Below are 27,856 nucleotides of genomic sequence, written 5' to 3'. Positions count from 1 at the left end.
AAAACATTCTGGTAGATAATGGGAAGCATAACTCTAAGAATTCAGACTCCACAATCAAAGGATTGTTGAGTCTTTTGATCGTGTTCATCTGCAATGATGGATCAACGCGTGCCAAGAAGGAAGATGGGAGGGGGGAATTGCAAGGAGTGTGAATCACTTTTTGGGCTGGAAAAGGGGGAGTCAAGGTCGTACTGCCAGAGACATCTGTGGCTGGTATGGCTGACGGTTAGAGGTTGGGTGAGAAAGAGACAGGAGGGGGGAGGGGGGCATTGGAAACTTTTAATGAGTGAGTTTAGGTGGGAATCTTTTAATTGCAGCTTTCTTTTTTTAACAAAATTTTATTCATTAAAAACTTCTACAAAGAAATTCTACAAGACATATATACAAAAAGATTTTTCAACAAAACAAAGTAACGAAAAAATCAACATACATTTCTACACATCTTGCTATAATGTACTGTGTTAGTGATACATCTTACGATTTTAACCTTTCTTTCTCAAAAAGAAAAAAGGTGTATCAACATATACAAAATCATGTAAGTAAAAGGTTTCCGACTGAACTAGCTAAAGATATATATTAAAACCCCTAATGTAACTCCCAATAGTTTTGAACTCTTATTTTACTATTTATTTCTAAATATTCGTTTCTTTACAGTAAGAAATCCAATATCATTACTTCATTTTCTACAATTGAATACAGGTAATCTAGAATTGGTTGCCACGTCTCCTTAAATCTCAAAATAGTATCTTTCATTAGACATGTTAATTTTGCCATTTGTGCTAATTCGATGAGTTTTATTATCCATTCTTCCATTGTTGGAATAGTTTCCCTTTTCCAATACTGTGCATATACTAATCTGGCCGCTGTGATCATGTAAAGCATCGAATTACTATATTTTCTTGTTGATCACCATCAAAGAGACCTAATAAAAAAAAATATGGTTTTTCTTTTTCTTAAAAATTTTCTGAAACATTTCATGAATCTGTGCCCAAATTTTTTTAGCTTTGCTACAAGTCCACCACATATGATAGAACGTTCCTTCCATTTGCTGACATTTCCAACATATATTTGAGGTGTTATTGTACATTTTTGCTAATTTTTGTGGTGTCAAGTACCACCTAAACATCATCTTATAAAAATTTTCCTTTAAATTATAATGAAAACTTTAAATCTTTAGTACACATTTTCCCATTTTTCTAATGGAATGTCATAATCAGTATTTCTTGCCCAATTAATCATGCATGTTTTAACTTGTTCATTTTCTTGATTGGTTTGTAACAAGATTTTATACATTTTAATGATAATATGATCATTATTTAAATGTAATTGCTTTTCAACTTCTGATTCTTTTTTAAATTTATAGTTCTTTTTATCTGACTTAAATCGTTCATTTCGTTGAAGGTAAGTAAACCAATTATACGTGTGGCCTTCATTTTGTAGTTCTTTCCGAGATTTTAGAATAGGTAGACCACCTTGATCAAATTTTAATAAATCTTTATATCTTAATAAATCATTTAACCTGGTCCCCTAAGCTTTCTCTTCTTGATAAGGCTTCTAATGGTGATATTCAATTTGGTATATTTGGAAGGAATCTTCTTTTGTATTTGTCCCAGGTCTTAAGTAATGTTTTTCTAATAATGTGATTGTTAAATTCTTTATTCAATTTTACTTTTTCGTACCAGATATAAGCATGCCAGCCAAATTTAATTTTGTGTCCTTCTAACTGTAAAAGTTTTTGATCTTCCAATGTTAACCAGTCTTTAATCCATAGAAAACAACAAGCTTCCAGATATAACTTAAGATCAAGTAGTCCCAGGCCTCCTTTCTCTTTGGCATCTTGCAATAGTTTAAATTAAATTCTTAGTTTTTTCCCTTGCCATATAAATTTCGAGATGTCTTTTTGCCATAACTTAAAGGTTTTTTCATTTATCAAAATTGGAATTGTTTGAAACAGAAATAACATCTTTGGTAATACATTCATTTTAACTGCTGATATTCTTCCTAGAAGAGATAATCATAACATACTCCACCTCTCTAAATCTAATTTAATCTCAGACCACATTTTCTCATAGTTATTGTGGAATAATGCATTTTATTAGCTGAAAGTATTATACCCAGGTATCTAATTTCCTTTTCTATTGTAAAGCCAGTTTTTCCTTTTAAAATTTCTTGTTGTTTTTGAGTCATATTTTTACTCAATATTTTAGTTTTTTGGTTATTGATTTTAATAATGCTGATCGTGGCTCCTGGCGGGGGGAGGATTTGGGTCGCTGAGAGCCCTGCGGGCCTTGTTACCAGCCCTTCCTGGTAACAAGGCCCGCGGGGGGCTTGGGGAAGACAGACAGACCCTGTTGAAATTTTGGGTTCTCTGGCCTTGACACCTGCAGTAGGCATTGGAGGCAGCGGGAGCCCCCCCCCCCCGGGTGGAGCAGCAGAGCACGGCTGAGCAGAGCGGAGGAACGTGGCGGACCTTTGGGGCGGCTGTAGAACACGGTGGACCCTTGGGGCGGCTGTTCTCTGGCCTTGACGCCTGCAGCTGGCATTGAAGGCAGCAGGAGCCCCTGCCAGGTGGAGCAGCAGAGCACAGCGGAGCGGAGGAACGCGGTGGACCTTTAGGGCAGCTGTTCTCTGGCCTTGACGCCTACAGCTGGCATTGGAGGCAGTGGGAGCCCCCCACCGGTGGAGCAGCAGAGCCCGGCGGAGCAGAGGAACGCAGCGGACCTTTGGGGCGGCCGCTGACTCTGTGGAGCCTCTGTGGATGAGGGAGCCTCCCGTGGATTCGGGGAGACCTCTGCGGACCCGGGTAGACCCTGGATGTCTGGTTGGACTCGGAGGACCTGGCGGATGCCTGATAGAACATGGCAGTGTGTGCAAGAACGTGGAGAGAATGCGGCAGGCCCTGGGGCCGTTTCCCTTCGTGGGACACGGTGGAAATGGCTTCCTTGGGACAGCGGTGGACCCAGGTTGACTGCAAGAGATCATCGGTGGGCCAGGGTGGACCCTGCCAGACCCGAGAGACCCTGGCAGATCTGGACGGCCTCCACAAGGTGGCAGAAAACTGGAGGCCTTGGAGGTGGAGTCCCATGGTGTGGACCAGAAGACTGCGGGCCCCTGGGTGGACCTTGTGATCTCTGGCAGGACTCTGGTGGAACACTCATAGATATTGGTGGACTGGGGATTGTCGGAGATCTTGGGCTCTGTATCTGGGGGTCTGGGGAATGCCCGTTCGTTAGAAGTGGCAGAGTAGTTTGGTGGGCCCCTCAGAGTAAGTGTGGGCTTACCTCCGGGGGTGAGAGTACACAGAGGGAGCCCAAGATTGAATGGGGTACGAAAGAGTACCCACCCCTGAGTGAGAGACAGGAGGTGGGTAGGAATGGGTGGGGTGCCCCCCCATGACCAGTGGCGGGGTGGGCACAGTGAGTGAGTGGATGGGGGGGTAGGCTCCAACAGCTCCGAGAGCAGGAGCTGGTGCGCTGGAGGGCCTGCCTCCACCTGAGGTTGACTGAGGGTGGGAGGATGTGTGCATGGGGGAGGGGAACCTTGCGGTATCCCAGCGTGGCCAGTGGTTCAGGAGTGGAGGCAACTGGGCCTGGCGACTCTGGGGGTTGTAGGGCGGGTTTCACTATTAAGGTGGTGACGGGCCGGGGATGTTACGATAGGGATCACGGCTCCTGGCGGGGGGAAGATTCGGGTTAGCGTCTGTTACCGGTAGCGTGTTCCGGCCCTCCAGGTTCATACCCAGGTCCTGGTCAGCAGAACCCTGAGGGCCCTGGTCTCCGACTACTGCTTCTGAACGCCAGGTCAGTCAACAACAAAGCCTCCTTTATAAATGACTTGATCGCAGAGGAGGGGGCAGACCTGGCGTGTATCACGGAGACCTGGCTGGGGCAGACCTGGTGTGTATCACGGAGACCTGGGGGGGTAGCCCTTTCAGAAATGTGCCCAGCCGGGTTTCAGGTGTGACACCAGCCACGACACCGGGGCAGGGGAGGTGGGGTGGCAGTTGTCATCCGAGAATCTCTAGTAGCCTTCAGGGGCGCTGCTCCACAGGTGGCCGGTTGTGAGACCCTGTTTCTCAAGTTGAGCTCCCGAGAACATTTGGGAGTGTTGCTGCTGTACCAGCCTCCCTGCTGCGTGGCAACCTCCCTGCCTGAGCTGCTTCAGGTCGTCTCAGGGTTGGTGGTGGAGTTCCCCAGGCTTATGGTCTTGGGAAACTCCAACCTACCTTCCCTGGGGCGTGCCTCGGATGTGGCTCAGGAGTTCATGGCTACCTTGGCAGCCATGGGCCTGTCTCAGATCATTTGGGACCCAACTCGAGACAGTGGCCTCACTCCGGACTTGGTTTTCTTGTCGGAGCAGTGGCAATGTGACCTGAGGGTAGAGGTAGATCTGTCCCCATTGTCATGGTCAGACCACGCCCTGGTGGCCTGAGATTCTCTTGTGCTGCCCTCCTCTGCAGGAAGGCAGGGCCCATTCAATTAGTCTACCCCTGGAGACTGATGGACCCAGTGAGGTTTCAGAAGGAGCTGGGGGTTATACCTGGGGATCTACTGCACGGTCCAGTGGAGGTCATGGCCACAACCTGGAATAGAGAAGCGGTTGGGGCCTTGGACAGGATCGCGCCTGTGCGGCCTCTCTTGCCCACTCAAACCCGGCACTCCCCATGGTTTATGGAGGAACTGCGGGTTTTGAAGAGGGTGAAGAGACGCCTAGAGCGCTGCCGGAGGAAGACAAAGACTGAATCTCACCGAACACAAGCTAGAGCCACTATTAAGGCCTACCTTGTGGCGGTAAGAGCGGCGAAACATCAATATTTCTCCGCTCTTATTGCATCCGCAGAATGCTGCCCAACAACCCTGTTTAAAATTACGCGATTGCTATTAGGTGGGGGGGGGGTTTTCTGTCTCCCACCTACAGGGCCGTGCGGAGGAATTTGCTGAGCATCTGCAGGGTAAAATCGTTCAGATTCGGTCCAAGTTGGACTCTAAGTGTGGGGCAGAGTCTGGGGAGATGCTGAGGGAACATACTTACCCGGTTATCTGGGAACAGTTTGATCCTGTTGGGCCTGAGGAAGTGGACAGGATCCTCCGGATTGTAAACGCCACCACGTGTCATCTAGACCCATGCGCTTCCTGGCTTGTGAAAGCAGCCCGGGAGGTGACATGTGGTTGGGTCCAGGTGATGGTTAATGCATCTTTGAGGGAGGGAGTGGTTCCGGTTGCCTTTAAAGAGCCACTGGTACACCCCCTCCTCAAAAAGCCATCGCTGGACCCTACTGTCCTAGACAACTTTCGTCCAGTCTCCCACCTCCCCTTTTTGGGGAAGGTGGTTGAGAAAGTGGTGGCGTTACAACTTCAGAGGATTCTGGATGAAACGGATTATCTAGACCCCTTTCAGTCAGGTTTCAGGCCGGGATATGGGACAGAGACTGCATTGGTTGTGCTTATGGATGATCTCTGGCGGGAGCGGGATGGAGGCAGTGCATCCATCCTCGCTCTCCTTGATCTCACAGTGGCTTTCGATACCATGGTATTCTTCTGGGATGACTCAGGGAGTTGGGGGTGGGCGGCGTGGTTCTGCACTAGTTCACCTCCTTCTTCCAGGGCCGGTCCCAGTCGGTAGTGATAGGAGATGAGAGATACGACCCTCAACCCCTGCTTTGTAGGGTGCCGCAGGGTTCGGTTCTCTCCCCTCTCCTATTTAACATCTACATGAAACCGCTGGGTGAGGTCATCCGTCACCACGGGATGAGGTACCATCAGTATGCTGATGATACTCAGATATATATCTCCATCCCGGGTGAAGTAAGTGATGTGGTCAATACCCTTTCTCAGTGCCTGGGGGCTGTGGGGGCCTGGATGGGGAGCAACAGGCTTCAGCTGAATCCTGGTAAGACGGAGTGGCTGTGGACTGATGGCCCCTTGGTATCTGGAAAGTTGTCATCTTTAGTTCTGGATGGGGTTGCACTGCCCCATTCAGAACCCGTGCGTAACTTGGGGGTCCTCCTAGACTCATGACTCCTGCTCGAAGAGCAGGTGGCAGTTGTGGCTAGGAGGGCCTTTGCACAACTTCAGGTTGTGCACCAGTTACACCCTTTCCTGGATCGAAATGCTCTCCAGACAGTCACTCATGCCCTGGTCATCTCCCATATAGACTACTGCAATGCGCTCTACATGGGGCTACCCTTGAAGAGTATCTGGAAGCTTCAGTTGGTCCAAAATGCCGCTGCGCGAACAGTGATGAGTGCTCCAAGATCAGCACATGTAACACCTCTACTGCGTGAGCTGCATTGGGTTCCAGTTTGCTTCTGGGTCCAATTCAAAGTGTTGGTTATCACCTTTAAAGCCCTACATGGCATGGGGCCAGGCTACCTGAGGGACTGTCTCATCCCTATAACATCAACTCGTCCCACCCGATCATGCAGAGAGGGCATGTTGCGGACCCCATCTATAAGAGAATTTCATCTGGCGGGGTCCAGGAGGCAGGCCTTCTCTGCAGTGGCGCCTGCCCTGTGGAACATTCTACCCCCCGAGGTGAGGCAGGCCCCTTCGCTCCCGACCTTCCAGAGGGGCTTGAAGACCTGGTTTTGCCGCCTCGCCTGGGATGGGAATAGCTCTTCCTGGGGGTGGCTGATGATGTAGAGTTCTCCCGACGGAATGGAAATCTCCCACTTGGATTTTATATTTATATTTTTATTATTTTAATATTGGTGATTTTATGATGTTAGGTTTTAAGGTGAATTTTATTGTAAACCACCCAGAGTCCCCCTTTTAGGGGGAGATGGGCGGTGATAGAAATGTGTATAATAAATAAATAAATAAATCCTGCTACCTCTCCAAATTCTGTTATTTTTTTCAATAAATAGTCTATTGAATCTAATGGGTTTTGTAAAGTAAACACGAACTTGTCTGCAAATGCTTTCAATTTAAATACTTGTTTTTTAATTTTTATCCCTTCTATTCATTTATCAAATCTTATCTCTCTAATAAGAACTTCCAAAACAAGAATGAATAATAAAGGTGACAATGGACATCCCTGTCTTGTTCCTTTTTCTATTTTACAATTATCTGTTATTTCTTCGTTAACTATTATTCTGGCTTTTTGTGATGAATAGATTGCTTTGATCCCCACCATAAAGTCTTTTCCAAACTCCATTTTTTCCAATACCTTAATCATAAATCTCCAATTTAAATTATCAAAGGCCTTTTCAGGATCCAAAAATATTAAGGCTATTTGGCTTTCATTATGATGATGTGCATACTCCAAAATATCTATCACTGCTCTTGTGTTGTCTTTTATTTGTCTTTTTGGTACAAAGCCATTTTGATCTTTCTCTATAATTTCTTGAAGGACTATTTTTAATCTTTCAGTTAATACTGCCGTAAAAATTTTATAATCATTATTAAGCAACAAAATCGTCCTATAATTTTTAGTTAAAGTGGGATCTTGTTCTCCTTTTGGGATAAGAGTAATATTGGCTTCAGACCATGACTTGGGTATCTTAGACCCCATCAGAATCGAGTTCATTAAGTCTTTAAGTGGCATTAAAATTTGTTCCAAAAATAATTTGTAGTAGCCTGTAGATATACCATCAGGGCCCGGTGTTCTTCCTATTTTAAGTTTTTTTACGGCATCTATAATTTCTTGGTTAGTAATCGGACCGTTAATACTAAAGTGTTGACTTTGTGTTAATTTGGGAAGATTTTGATTGTTAAGATAGTTATCAATTTTTTCTTCTGAAATTTCCTGCTTTTAATATAACTTTGGGAAGGTGAAAAATGCTTTTTTAATTCCTTTGTCATCTACCACATCTTCCCCAGTGTCTCTTATTCTAGTAATCATTTTTTTTCTCTCTCTTTTCTTAATCTGTAAACCAACCATCTACTTGGTCTATTAGCAAATTCAAAATTTCTTTGTTTTACATAATGTAATTTTGTTTCCATGTCTTTGTCATAAGCTCAAGTTGTTGTTGTAACAGTTTAAATCGATACATTAAATTTTCGTCTGATGAATTTTCTTGTACTTCTTTCCTTTATTTTGATTTGATTCATTATTAATTGAACATTTTGTTGATATTGTTTCTTTATTTTATAGTTCAAAGATATAAAATGTCCCCTCATTACTCCCTTGCTAGCATCCCAAACTGTTCTAATGTCCACTTCATTGTTCAAATTTATATCAAAAAACTCTTTTAATTTCTTTTTACACTCCTCTATTACTCCCTCTTTTTTTAAGATACTCTCATTCAATCTCCGTTTTGTACATTTAGAAATCCTCTTTAGTATAACTTTCACTGGGTTATGGTCTGAAAATGTTTTTGGTAAAATTTCAGCTATTTTATTTGCTAAATTTTTAGATACCCAAACCATATCGATTCTTGAAAAGGATTTGAATCTATCAGAAAAAAAAGTATAGTCTTTCATTAAACCATTTTTGTGTCTCCATGCGTCTATCAAAGCTAAATTTTCCATTAATTCAAAAAAATTTTTTTGGTAATTTTCCCTGCTTATCTTTAATTTATCTGATTTTCTGTCTAATGCCAGTATCGTAACCCCATTCCAGTCACCCATTAATATCCAACTGGTATAAGAATATTTTAATAGTTCTTCCATTATATTCTCATAAAAAACCTTCGTATCTTTATGGGGTGTGTATACTCCCACTACAATTATTTTCATATCTTGAACTTCAATTCCTAAAAATCTCCCTTGATCGTCAGAAAATAGTACATGTGGTTTTAAGTAAGATTTAACATATAATACTATACCATTTATTTTATCATTTGCTGTTACAAATTCATTTCCCAATTTTCTATTAACTAGATACTTTACATCCTTTTTTTTTTATATGTGTTTCTTGAAGGCAAATAACATCATTATTTAAATTTTTAAGATGGTGAAATATTTTTTTCCTTTTTGGGGGGCTATTTGCCCCATTAATATTCCAAGTTATATAACTAATAACCATCATGCCAGTAATTCTTCGTATTCTTTAGAAGTTGTGGCTGGCTCTTCTCTACTTGTTTCTCTGATATTTGTCTTAATATAATCTAAATCCTTTTTGTATCTTTCTAGAAATTCTTTAACCTTCTGCATTGAATTCAACTTAAACCTCCTTTCCTGAAAGATAAAGCTTACCCCCTCTAATTTCTCCCAGCAAAATGGTATGTTGTTTCTTTTCAACATCTCCGTTAAACCTACATATTCCTTTCTTTTTCTCAATATTCTTATCGGTATTTCTTTGAGCACTATAATATCCTTTCCTTTAATTCTAATTCTATTGTCAAAGTGTGCATGTAATATCATCTCTTTAATTTTCCTCCTTGAAAATTCACTCAATATATCTCTAGGTTTATTATGTGTCTGTGCATATTTTGAATTTATACGAAACATCTTCTCAATCTCCTCTTCCATCTTATCTTCTTCCCAATTTAGTAAATTTGCTAGTGTTCGGACTATTATTTCCTCTATCTCATCTTCCTTTCCTTCTGGTATATCCCTAAACCTCAGACTGAATTCCTTATCTCTTAGTTCTAAAAGAGTTATTCTGTCTAGTTCATTTTCTTTCTCTACTTCCAATTCTTCTACTCTTTTCATCACTTTTATTTCCCCATCTATTTTCTCATTTATTTTATCTAAATTTTGTTTCAATTGTTTCTCAAAATCTTCAAAACGTTTTTCCAACATTATATTTACATTTTGCAAGATAGTTTGTGAAGTCTTTCCAGAAAACTCTTCAAACTTTGCTCGAAGTCTGTCATTTTTCCTATTCCCGATTCTCTTCTGTTTTGCCTCCTGGTATTCATTGTTATAGTGTTCATATAATATACACAGTATTTTAAAGGTTATATCCACCACGTTATGAGAAGAAACTTGCTATACAACTTTTATCCACCAAGTCCACTATATGGCGACAGATAATATAGTTGCAAAAAAATGGCTACTATATATTAATAATTAACTGGCATTCTGTTCCTATAGTCCTTATTTTCTCCTTTTAATCTCTCCACAATTCATCCACCCGTTTCGAAATAAAGCGACTCACCAGGCTTTCCTGAGTCTCTACAGCTACATTTAGTCTCTTCTTCTTTCTTCCATTAAGTTGTAAAATAATCAAGGAGGTGGGGTGGTCAAAGATATTGTCTTTTTAACAAGACATTCAATTGCAGCTTCTGCTTACCGAAAAGAAGGTGCTTCTCAGCTGAATCTCTGCTTCACAAAGAAGTGACATCTGCCATTTTTCTTGCTTGTCAGCTGTCCGGAGAACACTTTCGCTTTCACACTCACAGCTCCTTTCGCCAGGAGTTGCTTTCGATCTGGAAAAAACCTTCCAGCTTGTCGTATCAAGCCGCAATGAGAACTCTATCTGCGGAGCTTCAGTAGAGTTCAACCTGACGCCATTGCTCCCATACCGGAAACCAATCACAGCTTTCTTTTGTTCTGTACGCTTGTTCTCAATAAACCTGAATTCTGCATATTCGAATTGTGCATGAGTTGGGTCAATATTGGGACTAATGGTGTCAGTTCTTACATCAGGATGAGTTGCTTCTAAAGCTCTTGGGCCCTTATAACCACAAGCTGAGCTCCATAAAGCAGAAGGCTCCCTAAGTTAAATATTTTTACTGTAGAGAGGAAAAATTACTTTCGCTGCAGCTAATGAATCAAATTATGACACTGGAAGCTCTTTGGGGGTCAGCTGTGGTACTGCTTGTTTCTTTCTTCCAACCTATAGATGACTAAAACATGACATCTAGGTTTTAAAAGTCCTTTACTTGTACAATGTGAATATCATTTATTTTCCAATTGTGAAGATAATTTAATATAATTTTATTAAAGATTTTTAAAAAGAGTATAAAAACTAACACAAACTAATATAAGGTAAGAAAAAGAAAAGAAAAAGAAAAATCAAAAAGATGTGCAAGGAAGCAAAAAGATAAAGAAAAAAATAGAAAAGAAAAAAGATACAAAGAAGTAGCTTCCAATTATCTTTGCAGCAGTTATAAGTTCAATTATAAGTTTACCTCTTACTCTATGGTTACAACATAGCTCTCTTCTTTCTATAATCTATTGTTTAATCATCAAAATCATAAATCATACGTTCATTTTTTCTGTTTCACCTAAAAAGTCTATAAGGAGTTTCCAGTCAGCAGTAAATGAGGATATTGTCTTGTCTCTGATCAAAGAAGTCAATTTATCCATCTCAGTAAGTTCCATCATTTTCACCAACCATTCCACCATTGTGAGTAATGCCGAATCTTTCCATCTTTGTGCATACAATAACCTCACTGTATATCATATACAAAAACAAAGTTCCATGACCTTTTTCCAACTGTTTTTCCACCAGTCCCAAAAGAAAAACCTCTGGTTTTAATTGTATATTAATCTTTAAGATCCTCTGAATCAATGTATGTACCTGAATCCAGAATTTTCTAGATTTTTTACATATCCACCGAATGATAAAAAGTCTCTTCATGTTGTTCACATGTCCAGCATAAATTTGAAGTGCCTTTATACATTCTAGACAGTTTTTCTGGTGACAAATACCAATGGTACATCACATTATAAAAATTCTCTTTAAGATTATAACACATTAACAGAGAGCCAGTCTGGTCTAGTGGTTAAGGCAATGGACTAGAAACCAGGAGTCTGTGAGTTCTAGTCCCGCCTTAGGCATGAAAGCCGGATGGGTGACCTTGGGCCAGTCACTCTCTCTCAGCCCAACTCACTTAACAGGGTTATTGTTGTGGGGAAAATAGGAGGAAGAAGGAGTATTAGGTATGTTCACCACCTTGAGTTGTTTATAAAAATAATAGAGGCGGGATAGAAAATAAACTCTATATTTCAATGTTCAAAATCATAAATTGTTTTGTCTACTTTAAATCTTTCCAACAACTGTAAATAAAAGAACCAATGACAATTATATCCCTCTGCCTCTAGTTCTTCTCTTGATTTTATTTTGTATTTCCCTGGACAAAATTCTAGTATCTCACAGTAAGTTAGCCATTTGTGTTTGCTTATTATTTCTCATCTATAATATCCTTGTGCTGAGAGCCACAGAGGTGTTTTTGGGCACAATCTGGGTTTGTATCTATTCCATATTCTCAATATGGCACATCTAACATAATGGTTTTTAAAATCCACATTGACCTTGCCTTTATTGTACCACAAATACCCATATCACCCAAATCTCAAGTCGTGTCCTTCTAACTCCAAGAGCCTTCTGTTTCTCAGCAGCACCCACTCTTTCATCCAAACCAAACAGCAAGCTGCAAAATACAATTTCAAATCAGGTGAAACCAGTCCTCCTCTTTCCTTTGCATCTTGTAACACCTTGTATTTAACTTGTTTTTTTCCCCCTGCCACACAAATTTAGGTATAAATCTTTTGCCCGTCTTAAGATATTTTTTAACTTCATTTCATATCTTAACATTTTGAAATAACATACAGTTCATATTTGTCATAATGATACCCAAATATTTTACCTTCTTCTCTTTCTTAAAACCTGTTTTATTCATCAGTTCTGTTTGATCTACTATTTTCATATTTTTGTTAACATCTTCAGCTTCTGTTTATTAATTTAAAAACTTGCTAGTGCACCAATTTTTTTAAATTTGCCCATTAATATTTCAATTCCCTTTAAAGGACCTTCCAGAACCAACACCAAGGCATCTGCAAAAACCCTTAACTTATAGGTTCTTTTTAAATCTTTAATCCCACAACTCTTTCCTTTCATATTGTCTTATATCGCTATTCATTATTTCCAGAACTAAAATAAACAAAAGAGGGCATCCCTGTCTTGTGCCCTTTTATATCTCACAGGGTTTTGTTAAATCTCCATTAACAATTATCTGTGCTTTCTGTGAAGTGTAGATCAGTCTTATCCATTTTATGAAGTTTTCTCCAAAATTCTTATCTTCCAAAACCTTAAACAAAAAAGCCCACTTCAAATTGTCAAAGGCTTTTTCTGCATTTAAGAAGTTCAATGCAGCTTGTTTTTTCATTATGTTGCTCCAAATATTCCAAAATGTCCAACACATTTCTAAGATCACCCTTTAACTATCTTTTAGGTAAAAACCCACATTGATCCTCATTAATAAATTCTCGCAAAATTATTTTCAGTCTATCAGCTAGGATCGTTGTGAACAGCTTGTAGTCATTATTCAACAACATCGGCCTCAATTGTTAAGACAATTAACATGCCTTTGTTTTGGACAGAAAGCGTATGTGTATGTATATGATTTTTCACTGCTAGAGTTTACTGACTCTGTTGAAGGGTTCCAGTTAGGGTTGTTAAGCAAGGACTACCTGTACATCACCAGAGTTTGTTGTCAAAACTGGAAGCAATCCAGGCAGGAGACAGCTGGTTGCCTTTTATTTATTTTTCAAATTTCTATCACCGCCCATCTCTCCCAAAAAGGGGACTCTGGGTGGTTTACAACAAAACCTTTACCTTTCCCTCACCACCACTTCAATCTTCTCTCTTCCCACATGCACATACACAAAACTCAATTTCCTGACTGCCTCCAAACTATAACAAACGTTTCCCCAGGAATCAAGCAACCAGCGTTCGTTTGTTTTTTAAAGGGCAGCCAAGGAAGTTAAAAGGGACCAGTGCTTTTGGATGATGAGAAACCTAACAAGCAGGGAGAGCTTAAAATCCAGTGGGAGTTTCTAATTTATGTGGCAGCACAAAAGCAATCATGGTGAGTCCCTCCCTTCTTCACTGCCTAAATCCTTCTGATTTTGGTCTGATTATCACTTTGTCCTAAATGGAGTGAAAAGAGATAGGATGATTTTAAAAGCAATGTATCTCTTTCTATGTTGCAGACCTATTTCTCTGTATGTATGGGCATGTCTCCAAGAGGTCAGCTTACTTATTAAGGCAGCATCCTGTGCATACTTACTTAGGAGAAAGTCCATTGAGCTACATGGGAATTAATAAATTTAGGATTGCACTGCTCAGCTGCAGTGCGTATGTGCCTCAAATCCCTTTGGAGTGGGACTTCCTCCAGAGTAAACATATATGGGAACTGTATTTGCAAAGGAAGGAAAAGGATAGGTGCTTAAGTGGTTTTAGCCAAGCATTTATAGTGGGAAAAAATCAAATTTAATTTCACTATATTAATCCATTATTTCTGATTATGCGGTATGTCATTTTTATGCATATCAGGCTCTCAGCATTTCTAAGTAAGGGATTCATTCTAAGTGACATCACCAATGATGATTCTGCTGCATAATTTTTCAACTTTGCAGTATTAAACTGTCATACTCATCCTCAGCATATGCATATTTTAGCTTGTTTTTTTTTTTAATTAGGCCTAATACATATTTATGTAATGTGAACATTTTCCAAGATATGAATATCAGCTACAACCTAGTACAGCAGCAGTACAGCAACAGGTAAAAAAAGTAAAGCAAATTCTATTGTCATAATTGGGGCATCCATTTCTGTGAAATTCAAGTGATTTTAATATATAAATTTCTATAAATAAATTATAACCAACACGTTTCATTTTATTACCACTTTTCTATCACCAATGTTTTATCTATTAATCAGGGTTCTGATTTTTTTTTCAATAGTTTCCATGGCCTGAAAAAGTTTGAAATCCCTTCTTCTAGAACAATGTTCCTCAACATCAGCAAGTTTAAGATGAGTGGGCTTCATGCTGGCTGGAGAATTCTGGGAGTTGAAGTCCATACATCTTAAAGTTGCTGAGGTTGAAAGGCCTCCTGGAGTAATACATGTACCCTGATATACTTGTCGTCACACAATATTACAATTAAACTTAGTAAAACATGATTTGTAACTGTCAGTTTTTCCCGTAGTCTGTCTCTAGATATCAATTAATTATAAGGAAAAGGAATAAATGAAGTAAGATTATGTTTTTCCACAGCAAGAATAATTATCTACTATTTCTCCCATGCTCTTCCTGACTCTTGCTACACTATACTAGAAACTATTTCTATAGTTTAAAGGACTAAACTGAAGTCTTCCATAGCATATAATGCAACAAACTTCATAGAAAGTAAATACTTGAGCAAGACGTTATTCAGTAACATTTCCTCTGTAATTTTGCCATTTCAATTTTGAGCATCCTGTTTACTGACTTCAAAAGCTGATGATACTATCTGCAGTCATAGGAAACTGTGAAATCTGTAACATACATGGCATTCTCTGTATCAGACAGCAATGGTATTACCAAGCAGCATTTAATATACTTCACTATAAACATATTTTGCATTAGTTGTATGTTGATTATATTTAATACAACATTTTACCCCAAACTTTTTAAAACAATATCCAAAGGAAATTATGTTACATAAACTATTTCATCATGGCAATCTGGCGAAAAGACAGAGATCTCAGCAGGAAATCACTGTTAGCACATAAACAAAAACCTGCTTGTGTCCAGGAAATCACTGTTAGCACATAAACAAAAACCTGCTTGTGTCCATTTGAATAGATTAAATTGAGTAGATTAAAAGCAGATTAATACATTTCTAAAAAGAAGATAAATAAATATGAAGTTATGCATCTTTTTTCATAGGTAATTCCCTTCCCAAGTAACTAGAAGTAACTACAGCAGTTGCAATTGAGATGTCAGCCTCTCAATCCAATACGGCAATGAAATGAAACAAGAGAGAACATTTCCTTTGCAGTCTCCTTTGCCCATATAAAATACCTAGGCACTGTCTTCTGTTCAAGCTACTTATATAAGTTTTCCACTATCAGCTAACTCAAAGTTCACTTGATGCTTATTCATCCTTCTTACCTGGTAACCAAACTACCTGGTAAAGGGGCAGAATTCAAAATACACATTGTATCTCATTCAAAATACACATTGTATCTCATCTCTGGGGTAGAAAACACAGATTAACAAATGATCAGTCACTAAAAGCTTCACATCAACCACAGCCTTAATTACTTAAGTGTTTTTTTTAATTGGAAATTGGAAATTGCCAATATTATATTAAGTGGGAAAAAATCATATATACATTTTCTTGAATAACTTGACTATCTGTGGGAGTGAAGATTTATCTTACCTTTGTGACATATATAAAATAAATAATCTTAATAAATAAAGTAGCTCATCAGGAGAAACTGCTGAAAAACTGCTGAAAAATCAGTTGCCTTTTTTCTGGCTTTCATGTCAATTCTTGAAAAAGATTTATGTCTTTCTGAGTAAAAAGTATATTCCCTTGTCAATCCATTTTTGTGTCACCAGGAATCTACTAATGCCAAATTATCTATCATGTCAAAAAAGGACTGTGGGACTCTTCCTTGTTTAAGCTTAATTACCTTTTCAGATATCTTAGCCAATCGTGGGGAGGTTACACCATTCCAATCTCCTAGTAGACAGCAGTTTGATATGAAAAAGACAACAATTCATTCAGAAGATATCTAAAAAATTTACTTTTATTCTCATTTGGTACATATAACCCCACAACAATAGATTTAAGTCCATTAATGTTATGGAACGAGTCTCTGAAGGGGGGGGGTGATGTGGTGGATTTTGGTGGTTGCCGCTGGTTCTCAGGAAGGAGGGAGCACATTCCAAGGAGGTGGAGGAGATAAGTGGAGGCAATGGTGGGAAAATGAACAGGGTCAGGATAGCCCCACCCTAGAGTCTCCCAGGTTATTTCCCCTTAGGTTAGTTAGAGTAGCTTTAGTCTGGCAAGATTCTTTCTATATGGTGTGAGCAAATTAAGAACTGGAGTTTGAATGGACTGATTCTTCATTGTTCTTGGGCTGAGCCTGACAATTAAGCTCAACTTCCACTGCTATATATCTGCCATGTTCGTCAGAAAGCAATAAACGTGGTTTCAACTGTGGTTTAACATATATTACAAGTCCATTTATCTTCTTCAAACCTGCTAAAATAAATTAGTCTCTCAAATGTTTATTCATCAAATATTTAATATCTTTTTTCCTTATGAGTCTCCTATAAACATATCACATAATGGTTTAATTTCTTCAAATAATAATAAAAAAATATTTTGTGTGGGGCATTTGCCCCGTTCACATTCCAAGTAAGTTAAGTGCAAGCCGTGATTAAGCAGACATCTGTTCAAAGTCCTTAGATGTAGTCTACACCTTGTAGAGCAGATTCTTGGGGTCTAGTTCCAGGTGCAGGTTTCTCATCTACACCCCAATCCAAACTAGATCCATATCTAGCAAGAAAGTCCTTGGCGTTATGGATGGAGGTCAATCTGAATCTTTGCTGTTGGAACATAAAACTCACACCTTCCAAGCTTTCCCACTGAAAACCAATTTTGTTCTTTTTCAAAATCTCCATTAAAAAAGCATAGTCTTTTCTCTTTCTCAAAATCCTTACAGGAATCTCTTTCAAAGCAATTATATCCACATTGTCAGTATTTAATCTTGAGCCAAAGTGAGTTTGCAAAAACTGGTCTCTTGTTTTCCTTCTAGCAAAGTGAACCAAAACATCTCTTGGTTTATTATTTACAGCTGCGTAACTTGAGTTGATGCAAAAAACTTTATCTAATTCATCCTCTATTCTATCTTCCTCCCAATCCAATAATTTTGCCATAGCCTGTAAGATTTTTTCAACAATGTTCTCCCCTTTCACCTCAGGAACTCCTCTCAGACAAAAATCCATGTTCCTAAGTTCTAACAAAAGGAAACAGTAAAAATACTGCCAATTAAATCCATCCATCCATCCATCCATCCATCCTCCTTTGCTTCTATAAAATAAATCCACAGTTCAGCTTTCAGTTCTTTTTGCCCAAAATGTAAAATACAAAACCAAGTTCAAATGCTCAACAGTTAAGTTTCAAAAATAATGTAAAAGTTACCAAGAGAAATCTTATCTTTGTGTTGGAAAAAGCCTCTTTTAAACAAAGAAAAGGAAAATAAATTGGTTCGTTAAGAAATGGGGTGGTCGGTTTTAGAATCCGTTTAAATGGCTGCAGTGTGGCTTGGGAAAGGATGACACTCCCACCTCCCAGCTGATCATTCACCACTCGATCTATAAACTCCGTTTATGATCTTCTTGCTATGATTGTCCAGATGACACAGAGGGTAATTCCTAGGTTTCTCCTTTATTGAGGGAACACTTTGGGGCTCCAGGGGATCCTGCCCAAGCCCTAAAACGCCGTGCTGCCAGGTCTACTTGCGAAGCTAATTCGCGAAGAGATGCTGTTCAAAACACCATTCCCACCAGAAGCCCAACATTACAATTCCTTCCTAGTAGAAATTCAATCTACCAGTAAAACAATATTCTGGATAAAATAAAGCTGACTTTCTTTTAATCATGGAAAAAAGATTAAGATGAATCTCTGACACTACAGTCTTCTCTTTTCCCTTCTTGATCATGGATTTTTACAAAAACACTATTCAAGGTTCATTCTTAGTGAGTATTAAAGTGGTTAGCAAATGCTGTCTAGTGTTTATCATGGTAAATAATACAAGTGTTGTTCAATCTTTTCAGCACTGTTTATTGAAGATATATTACAAGTGAATTTGTGTTTAAATTCAAAGGACAACAATCTAAAACATTAAGATATAACAATTAATATGTATATTAGGTTGAAATCAGTATTAGTATTTAGCAGAATCATCAGAATTAAAGATTTTAAACTATCTGAACAATCTCTACCCTGCTGCTCAGAAAGCTTTCCAATTTGACCTGCTCAACCTCTTTACAGAAGACATTAATGCAAGACCACAGCTAAAGATGCCCTTTTCCTGGCTGGCACCTGACAATGTCTGAAGGTGAGCATGGAGAAATAGCTCAAATAGTAAGCTCAACATCCGCTTTATTTGGGAACAGGTAGCCCTTCATATAAAGGCTTACAGGTAGTCCTCACTTAACAACCATTCGTTCAGCTTGCAAATTGCAAGCAGCTTTTCCAGGAACTGGTTTAGCACAAAGCCAGCGAAAGCATGCCCCTTTGCAAATGCTGCTTGCGAGCAAAAGAGGGCAGGAGGCTGAGGTGCATGCAAGCAAGCAAAGGAGTCCATGGTGCATGTGAGCAAGCCAAGGAGAGAAGGAGGCTGCAGCGCATGCGAGCGAATGAGGGAAGGAGGCCATGGTGCATGTAAGTGAGTAAAAGGGGAAGAAGAGCCAAGAAGCCCTTGACCTGCAGCACTGCAAGCAGCCTGAGTTCCGCTGATCTGGGACCGCTTGCTGCCCTGCAAGGCAGGGTGCAGGGCGGCCAAAAGGGCAGAGATGGTGGGGAGGTAGCTGGGGGCGGGGGGAGTTGGAGGCAGTCTCTTACCTTACTGAGGCTCAGGGCTGAGAGGGACCAAGCCCAGAATGACTTGGATTGGGGTGGATGCTCAGCTAATGACCGGTAAAATTCACTTAACTATGGCAAGGGGAATTGCCAGGATTGCTGTCACTAAGCAATGTGGTCATATGATGTCTCACTTTATGACATCTCTTAGCAATGGAAATTCTGGTCCTGATTGCAGTTGTTAAGCAAGGACTACCTGTATTGTAGAACAAAAGTATTTTATAGAATTATGAGGTTATTAAAATTACATATGCACAAAATCAGAAACAGAGATCCAGTGTATCCCATGTGGTTTGCTACATTGCATGTACCACCTAGTTGGTGGGATGTTAGCAACAGTATATTGGTTTGCAAGATAACCTTATAATTAGAAAATAGCATGAGCATGTTTGGGGTGAAACAAGACTTTGGTTGCACTTATGCAACATTAGCCAGAATGTAAGAAAAGTGGCTGGCATTGTGTCCTTACTGTTAGCACAGAACAGAGCATATAGCTTGGATATAACTAAGCCTGGTAACCTAGTTTTATGCTTTCATTATTTTATTAAAAAACATTATATGAAAGCCTCGGTTCAACAAAGCCATGATATATGGTATTGGTTTGTCTGTTTATTTTCTATCCCACCTTTATAATTTTTATAAATAACATTAGGTGGCAAACATACCTAATACACCGTCCTCCTATTTTCCCCACAACATTAATATTAATAGGCCCATCTGTTGACAAATATGACATATGGAAGATTGAGACTTGTTAGGGGAATAACTGTTAATGAGAATGAACAAATAAAATTTTAAAAAAAGAAAAAAAACGGTATTTTATCTGTCTGTGAAAGTAAGAGAAAGGGGAACATAATAGATCTGAATGAACTCCAGGCCCCATCTATTAAATATTGTCATCTTGTGGTACAGAGGAAGCAAGCCTTCTCTCTCACAGCCCCTGCCCTCTGGAACAACATCTCCCCAGAGATACGTATGGCTCCCTCTCTCCAAGTGTTCTGGGACTCCCTTGAGACCTGGCTCTGTCCCCATGCATGGGGTTAGGGTGTGGCTCTTCACTCTCCAAGTGTTCTGGAGACCTGGCTCTGTTCCTAGGCATGGGGTTAGGGTGTTTATGGACGCCCTGCTGAATTTTCTGTGAATGTTATTGATGTGGTTTTGTCATGTTTTATAAACTATGTGTTTTAAATATTCTAAGACACTCCGCCTTTTTGGAGTTGGGTGGCTTCAACATCCAATAAATTAAATTATATTAAATTACATTACATTAAATCATGTAGAATATATATCTGAAAATGAAGGTATCTGTTTAATTATGAATAAAAGGACTAAAATATATGAACTGGTATCATCTAAAGTGTTGTGGGTGTGTACAAAAGGAGGAATTCTTAAATTGATGATAATTGCATATTATGCTCTCATGAATAGTGATAAAGAACCAAGAATGGAGAGAAAATTGTCCAATATTCTGAATAAATGCAGTAAGAGAGGGGGTTGTTATGTTTTAGCTTGTATAGGTGGGAAAGAGATGAGTACAGGGGCAAAAATGATTGGATGATTCAGTAAGAACTTCTGAATATGGGACAGACCATTATTTGGTAGTGTCGAGAGAGGATCTGAGAAAAATAGACGTAAAAGGAAAGAAGTGAAAGAAATCTTTCTGAAAAAATGAATGTAAGAAAAGAAAGTATGAGTCCAGTATGAAAAAGATTAATCTGTCTCCCAACAGAATTAATGGAAAATAGACCTTAAAAAAGATGATATGGAAGCTTCTTGGAATAAAGTGAAAAGATTATAAAGTACCACAAAAGTGTGCAGTTATGCTACTGAGAAGTATGAAAAAGGATGTTTGATGGCATAGTGAAGTGAAAGAAGCCGTAGGTGAGGAAAAATACACAGAATATAATTTCTGTAAAAGATTAGAATTAAAGATTTAATATATAGAGAGAGAAAAGGCTATACAGAATCAAAAAGATTAAAACTTTTTAAAAATTGTTTGGAAGGAGGTAAAAAGAGCTATACAAGCAGCAAGAAAAATTAGAATTAAGAATGAAAGTGATGGCATGATTTCAGATGAAACTGAAAGGAGAGAATGCCAGGAGTATTTTATAGATTTGTATGGGAATGATGGTGAGGTGTTGAAGAGTGAAACTGAATGAAATTTTAAACAAGTCACACAGCTATTCCAAACAAACCACATCCTTAGCTTAATATTTTTTCATGTATCTTCTATTCCTGCAGCCTTAATCCTTTTCAACATTCTCACAGCACTTGTTTCATTTCTGAAGACTACATCTCTGCCTGACAATAGAAAAATGTCATTATTGTTTCCTTATACAAACAGAAAGATAACAAAAGTGAATTTGAAACTTAAAGGGGAATTAGTTTGTTCATTGTACTTGGGAAGGTGTTTGGTAGATTTCTGACTTCCCTTCTCATAATTTTCAATTAACAAACTTTGAGAAGTACAGAGCAGCTTCCCCTGCTAGTAAATAAATCACAACACGTACCTCCTTCTTAGAATTGCTCTACTGTAGAATAACACAGTAAGGGTAACTATGCTAAAATCATTAAGAGGATTAAACACGAATATAATCTATTGTTTAATCACTGTTAATACTACAAAAGAAATAAAGAAAATGACATTTATGTGCCCAAATCTACAGAAAATTGCTTTATTAGAATTTTTTTGCAATTAATTTCAGTGGTATAAGTAATTTTCTTTGGAATTTTGCCATCATTTCCATTCTGAAGTTACATTTAATCAGAAGAATAGACTTATGTGGAGATATTTTAAAGCTCAGCATTACAAAACTTTGCTAGTTATATTACAGCTAAAAATAATAGCTGACTCCACACACAACACATGAGGCTACAACACAATTAGCATGGTATTAATATATGAGCCCAGCCACTGTGGGTTGGGAACCAAGGCTTATGGGTTGGTATGATATGTAAACTGAGTCAACTGAGGGGTTTTCTTTTACAGCTATTTGTTATAGTCTTACCTTGTCACAGTCAAACAACTCTTTCAGGCTATATAAACAAAAATTAAAATATCCACAATGGGGTTAAAACCAATTAAAACAATAACCACATAGCCCCATTTAAAAACGTAAGGATACAACAACAAAACCAAAGAATAAACAACCAATTGATTGGCATGCTATGTGAGAAATCCCATAATTCTCAATGCAAATCCCCAAATAGAAAGCTAAGGATATGACAAGACCATATGTGATATCCTAATCCTTAATTATTCATTTTTTTCTACTAGGCAAGATTATTAAGGTAAAGAACTACATGTATTCAATAAGAAAATAAAGTAACTTTATCTAACTACTGTACTTTAATTGTAGAATGAATCATGGCATATCAGGATTCATTCTACAATTAAAACAGAGATAATTAACATGCCATTAAAATATCTGTAAAACCTCCAGAAACCTCTTTAAGGATAAAATTGTATTTTTTAAAAAAGTATTCCCAATACAATGCTTAATCACTATCTCAACCTGATATACTTGAGAAATCTAACAAGAAAAAATAACTGGTTATCCCAGGTTATATTTGCTGAAATCTCTCTATTGAAAGATTCTGACACATGATGGGTGTGGTTTTTTTCCTTCCTTTATACAACAAAGGGTGAGAAAGTATGTTAAAAATGCAACCAAATGATGGAAGGTTAAAGCATATTCATATGATGACAGATGCATGGACATTTCTGCCTAATCTTTTTAACAGCTAGGCAGTAAAGGGAACAAAACTACATATCTGAGAACACTTCTTGTTTCATATACTGCAAAGAACCATGCAGTTTAAAGCTACACCTCTGTTTGATTTTTGAAACAGCTATATGGTCTCTGAAGTTATAAAACATAAAACAGCGGAAGTAATATCCTTTGCTGGATTAATTTCTATTGCCATGCAATTATGCCAGTTTAGTTAAACTGAATTGTGAGGCATAAATGAAAACATCTAACATTTGATATATAAAAAGGAGGCAATTCCAAATATAAGATGTTCTTAATCACTTCAGTGTGATCTTGTTTATATATCAATTCATTTAATTAGAGTTTCTGATCTAAGTTACAGAAAGTCTTTCATTAAAAAAATCACCAGAGTCCGCTCTTATTCTCAGACTGAATACTGTAAGTGAAAGAAAAGCAACAGTAAATTGGAGAAATCCAGCACTTGTGCTTTGCTAACTCTGCAAGCTCTAAAGATTGTCACCCCTATTTTTCTCTTTTCCTCATTCCTATTAGACTCAGATTCATTTTATCCTTTCATCTATTCCATTTCATCTTTAAATTTTTAAATCTGACTACCATTGCATCCAGAACTGAAGACTACAGTAAGTCTTTAATGTTACTATATTACAATTTTCTCTATGGGGGAGCTACCTTAAGTTAAAAATTGTACCAGTTGAGATACCAACAAGTACAGTAACCCATGCATGTAAATAATTTTCAATTGTCATGGTAAAAGAACTATTACGCACAAGTATATATTGCTTTGCTAGTCCAATTGATAGATCCATAACCAAGGTATTTTCTGCTATATTTATAGACAATACAATAGTGAAACCTAGCCTAGTGGCTAAATATGGGCTTCCTGGTGGCTTCCTTCAACTCACCCCAGTCAGAGGAGAAACACAGCGGGACAGGCAAGATTCAGGGCTACCTTGTGCTCCATAGCTGTTAGACAGGATGTGAGAAGACTGCTGGTTCAGAAAAGAGGTAGGAGGCAGCATCTTGGACCATCTTGGACCAAGTCTTGGGGAACTTGGCTGGGAGGGGAGAGTGATTCTTTACATGAAGGAGGATGCAATGCCACCCTGGCTCAAGCAGCAGGAAGAAAGATGCACCCCTGGTACAGCTTCTGCAAGCCCTACTCTGCCACTTACAGCCTGCAAAACTGTCCCTTCAAGACTCTTCCTCACCTAACACCCAGGAGCTATGCTCAGATGGGGTTCCTCAGCACACCACTGACCTATTTCTGGTACTAAATTACCAAAGAGAATATTTGTAGCTCCGGGTTGAACTGTGGAGTCCTTAGTGCTCTCTGAGCCTTGTTGTTTTCTTGCAGACATTTCATTGCCAGACTAGGCAACATCTGCAGAGAACTCCTTAATCTCAAAACACATGGATAAACTCAACCATAGTTTGAACTGGGAAACTGTGAGCATCCTAAACCAGGCCAAATCCAAAAATGCCAGAGAATTCCTGGAAGCCTGGCACTCAGACAAAGCAGCCATCAACAGACACATAGAGGTAAACATTTACATACCATTCAAAAGGGACAATAGAAAAGCCAAAAGTACACCCAAAAGTACACCCCCTTGCCAGCAGTCAACACCCAGATATGCAACAATCAACACTAGGATCAACACCAGACGAACAATCAAACAGCACAATACACCCTAATCAAGGAACTATTAACTCAGTCAATCAAGCAGCAAACAACAGCCCAATCAAAGAACTCCCAAGGAGAGAACAACACCCCCACCAACACAAGCAGGGCAAGCCACTATATATAAACAGAGAGCAAGGCCCTCTCCCTGTTCGCACTGAAGATGTTGCCTAGTCTGGCAATGAAATGTCTGCAAGAAAACAAGGCTCAGAGAGCACCAAGGACTCCACTAAATTACCCCTTGCCCCTATGAATCCCCAAGGGCTGGTTCCAGTTTCTATTCTAGAATGGTCAATTCTCACAGATGACAGACCTATGAGGGACTTAGGCTCAAATTTAAAACTTTATTTATAACTCCAAACCTCCATGCATCCCTGTTAATTATAACTGAAAAACACCAAAAGCCATTGTTTCCCCCCCCCTTATGCCCTGTAATGTATTTTAATCAACTTTTAGCCTGATTTTCATTAAAAGCAATCTGAAAGTGAGCTGCATTTACAGCCTCTTATGAGAAGATGACACATGTAAAATTGAAGACAAAACAATTTTTTTCCTTCATAAACTCCCAATATCATTTTTATTTCTCAGCAGAACTGGAAATAATATTCAGGCATGGTTGCTTTTCCTGAGAGGATAAATGCTGCCAGGTTTCATATGATTACATTCAAGTTTTTATGTTGTTTTTTTAACAACAACCATACTGAACACTGGTGTTCTGGTAAATGAAAAAACACAAGGTAAGTGGCCAAAGTGAAACAGCAAAACAGTAGATCTGTTTCACAATCAAGCTGTGGTCTTTTTATTTAACACATTTAACTTTAATGGAATACTGTGATACTCTTCATCTCTGATTCAGTAGACCTCTGTATCAGTTATGAAAAGACTTCACTGTTGCTGCCTTCAAGCTAATGAACTAGTCCTCATATGACCCTCACGACAATTTGAGCTTCAGACCCTTGATTTAGATTATACCTTCAAACTTTCCTGTGCTTACATACACCACATATTTAAAAATATGCTTAAAATTATGGCATACGTGGAAACAAGCAGCACTGAAACAAAAAGATTTGCTTCAAAGTACACATCTATAAAATCAACAGTTACATGTATTCAATTATGAACCTTGAACTATATATTGGCAGAATAAGCAATTGTAGTGATGCAGAACTGGGAACTGATTAATAGAAAGAAGTAGTAAGGTATGTCAAATTATATCAGACATTGGCAATAATAAATATGGTGTGCTGTTTTTGTGCAACTGACTTAGCACAATATAGCAGCCTGCCTAGTTCACTTACTCGAGGCTCTTGCAGCAAATTACTGTACAGCCATTTCTGAGCTGTTTATTCTGCAACACCTTTGTTAAATTGACTGGCTACCCAATGCCCCAGTATTAAGGCTTTAAAAAGGCAGAAAGCTTATCTGACATCTTTAATAGGTGATCCCGGGAAACGGAACCCTGTGCTAAGATCAAACATACAAATGTTAAGTGTAGTTGTAGCACAGTAATCAGAACTCTGGGGCAATAGTGGGGAGACATTACTTCTGTTTTCACAACCAAAAAATATTTAAAAGATGCAAATCCACATGAAGGCACAGGAAAGCCGTACCATTAAAACTCTTGTTCACATCCCGAGCCGTCACGAGACACAACTTGAATCATCATCATCATCACCTTTTTTTGATAGTTATCAGAGCTGCCAGAACCAAGAGACGTGCCCAAGGTCATGCAACACAGCACACATGCCAGGACGGCCACCGCAAAAGCTTAACTCAGGGAGGATTCTGCCTCGCCGCCCACGTCTCCCCACAGAACCGGGCTGCGACGCAGCTCGGCGGGGCAGCACTTCGCCTTCTAAGTAGCGCCACGAGATTGGAGCTACACTTCCTTCCGTCCCGCCCCCTTACCTCTCTTTCCAGGGGTCCAGATGCAAGGGGCAGGAGTGATCCACCGGCTCCGGACCCTCCGGCTCCAGAAAGGGAAAGGGCCAAGCGCTCAGATGCTTGAGAAAGGGACAAGCCTTCGTAAGTCGAGAGAATTCTGCTCGCGCTCCGGGATGCTTGCTTTTTGTCCCTTGAAGATGGAAATGCACACACACGCGTCCCCCCGTCTGTCTGTCTCTCGCGCGCGCGCACAGTTTCTCTCGCCTTCTCTCTTTCCCGCTGCCGTTACTATTCAGGACGTCGCCGCTTGATTCTCTCATCAACGGCCGCCACAACTCTCCCTCACCTCCAGCTCACGAACACCGCGAGTCAGCGCTAGAAAAGGGTGGGCTCTCGCACCCAACCACGCCCTTCTGGGACGTCACGTGATTGGGCATCCTTAGCACGGGGCTGAGGTTACAGCTGGGAGACTCCGCCCTCGGCTTCTGTAGAGCTGCGAGCGGAAGGCCTTGTGCCGGTCGCTCAGCTGTTGTGAAGTCCTGCAGGTTTTGCGCTTTTCCTGAGTCATCGGTTATTTTTTTTTATATGGATTCAGTATTTCAGGAGAGGTTGATTTACAAACAACAGTGCATTGCCACCACAACTAACCTGAAATAGCAGATGTTCGAATATCGAAATGTCTTTTACCTTAGAACACACATACACGTTTATGACAGCCCTAAGGCCAGATACGATGAAAATAGATAATAGTAACAATCTTGCATGCATGCATGCATATATATATATATATATATATTTAAAAACAATTAGTATGATATGATTTAAAATCGTAAGGGCTGTAATAAACGTGTATCTATATGTATTTACCTTAGAACAAAAATATCTCCCAATGGACTCTGAAATTCTGACTAGACAAAGCGCATCCAATCCATTCGATGTTATGGCGTACACTAAAAAGTGGTCATGTTTCACCTCACCTGGCATGCACACACACCTACCCCACCCCTTGAAACTCATTTGGAACCTTAAATTATTACTAAGTTTATAAAAAGTAGAACATCTGGTTGGTTGAAATAAAACTATCGCAGATTGGCTAATTGCTAACACAAAGATGAAAGCATTACCTAATTTTGTACTGTTTCATGTATCTCTAAATAAAGTTTATATGCTGTGTGTGTGTGTTGTTTGTGTGTGTGTGTATGTATATACCACCCTGATAAGACGGAGTGACTGTGGGTTGATGGGGCTTCATCTTCCGGGAAACTGTCATCTTTAGTTCTGGGTGGGGTGGCACTGCTCCA

The 27,856-nt window shown here is 39.2% G+C and overlaps 1 protein-coding gene across 2 annotated transcripts in view; it reads right to left on the bottom strand.

Moving 5' to 3' along the window:
* Window positions 1-26,951, bottom strand: part of OSBPL8 (oxysterol binding protein like 8) — a 101,185-nt gene extending 74,234 nt beyond the window's left edge. The window contains exon 1 of one of the 2 annotated variants that reach the window (XM_063309040.1): window positions 26,580-26,951. The gene's annotated coding sequence lies outside the window, so the exon portion shown is untranslated. The remainder of the gene's footprint in view (window positions 1-26,579) is intronic. The other variant, XM_063309036.1, reaches the window with a different exon arrangement.
* Window positions 26,952-27,856: the final 905 nt, after the last annotated feature.

This window comes from Candoia aspera, chromosome 7, assembly GCF_035149785.1.
Source record: "Candoia aspera isolate rCanAsp1 chromosome 7, rCanAsp1.hap2, whole genome shotgun sequence".
NCBI classification, from domain to species: Eukaryota; Metazoa; Chordata; class Lepidosauria; order Squamata; family Boidae; genus Candoia; species Candoia aspera.
Note: the sequence above shows the minus strand (reverse complement) of the source record. Positions and strands in the feature narration are given on the sequence as shown.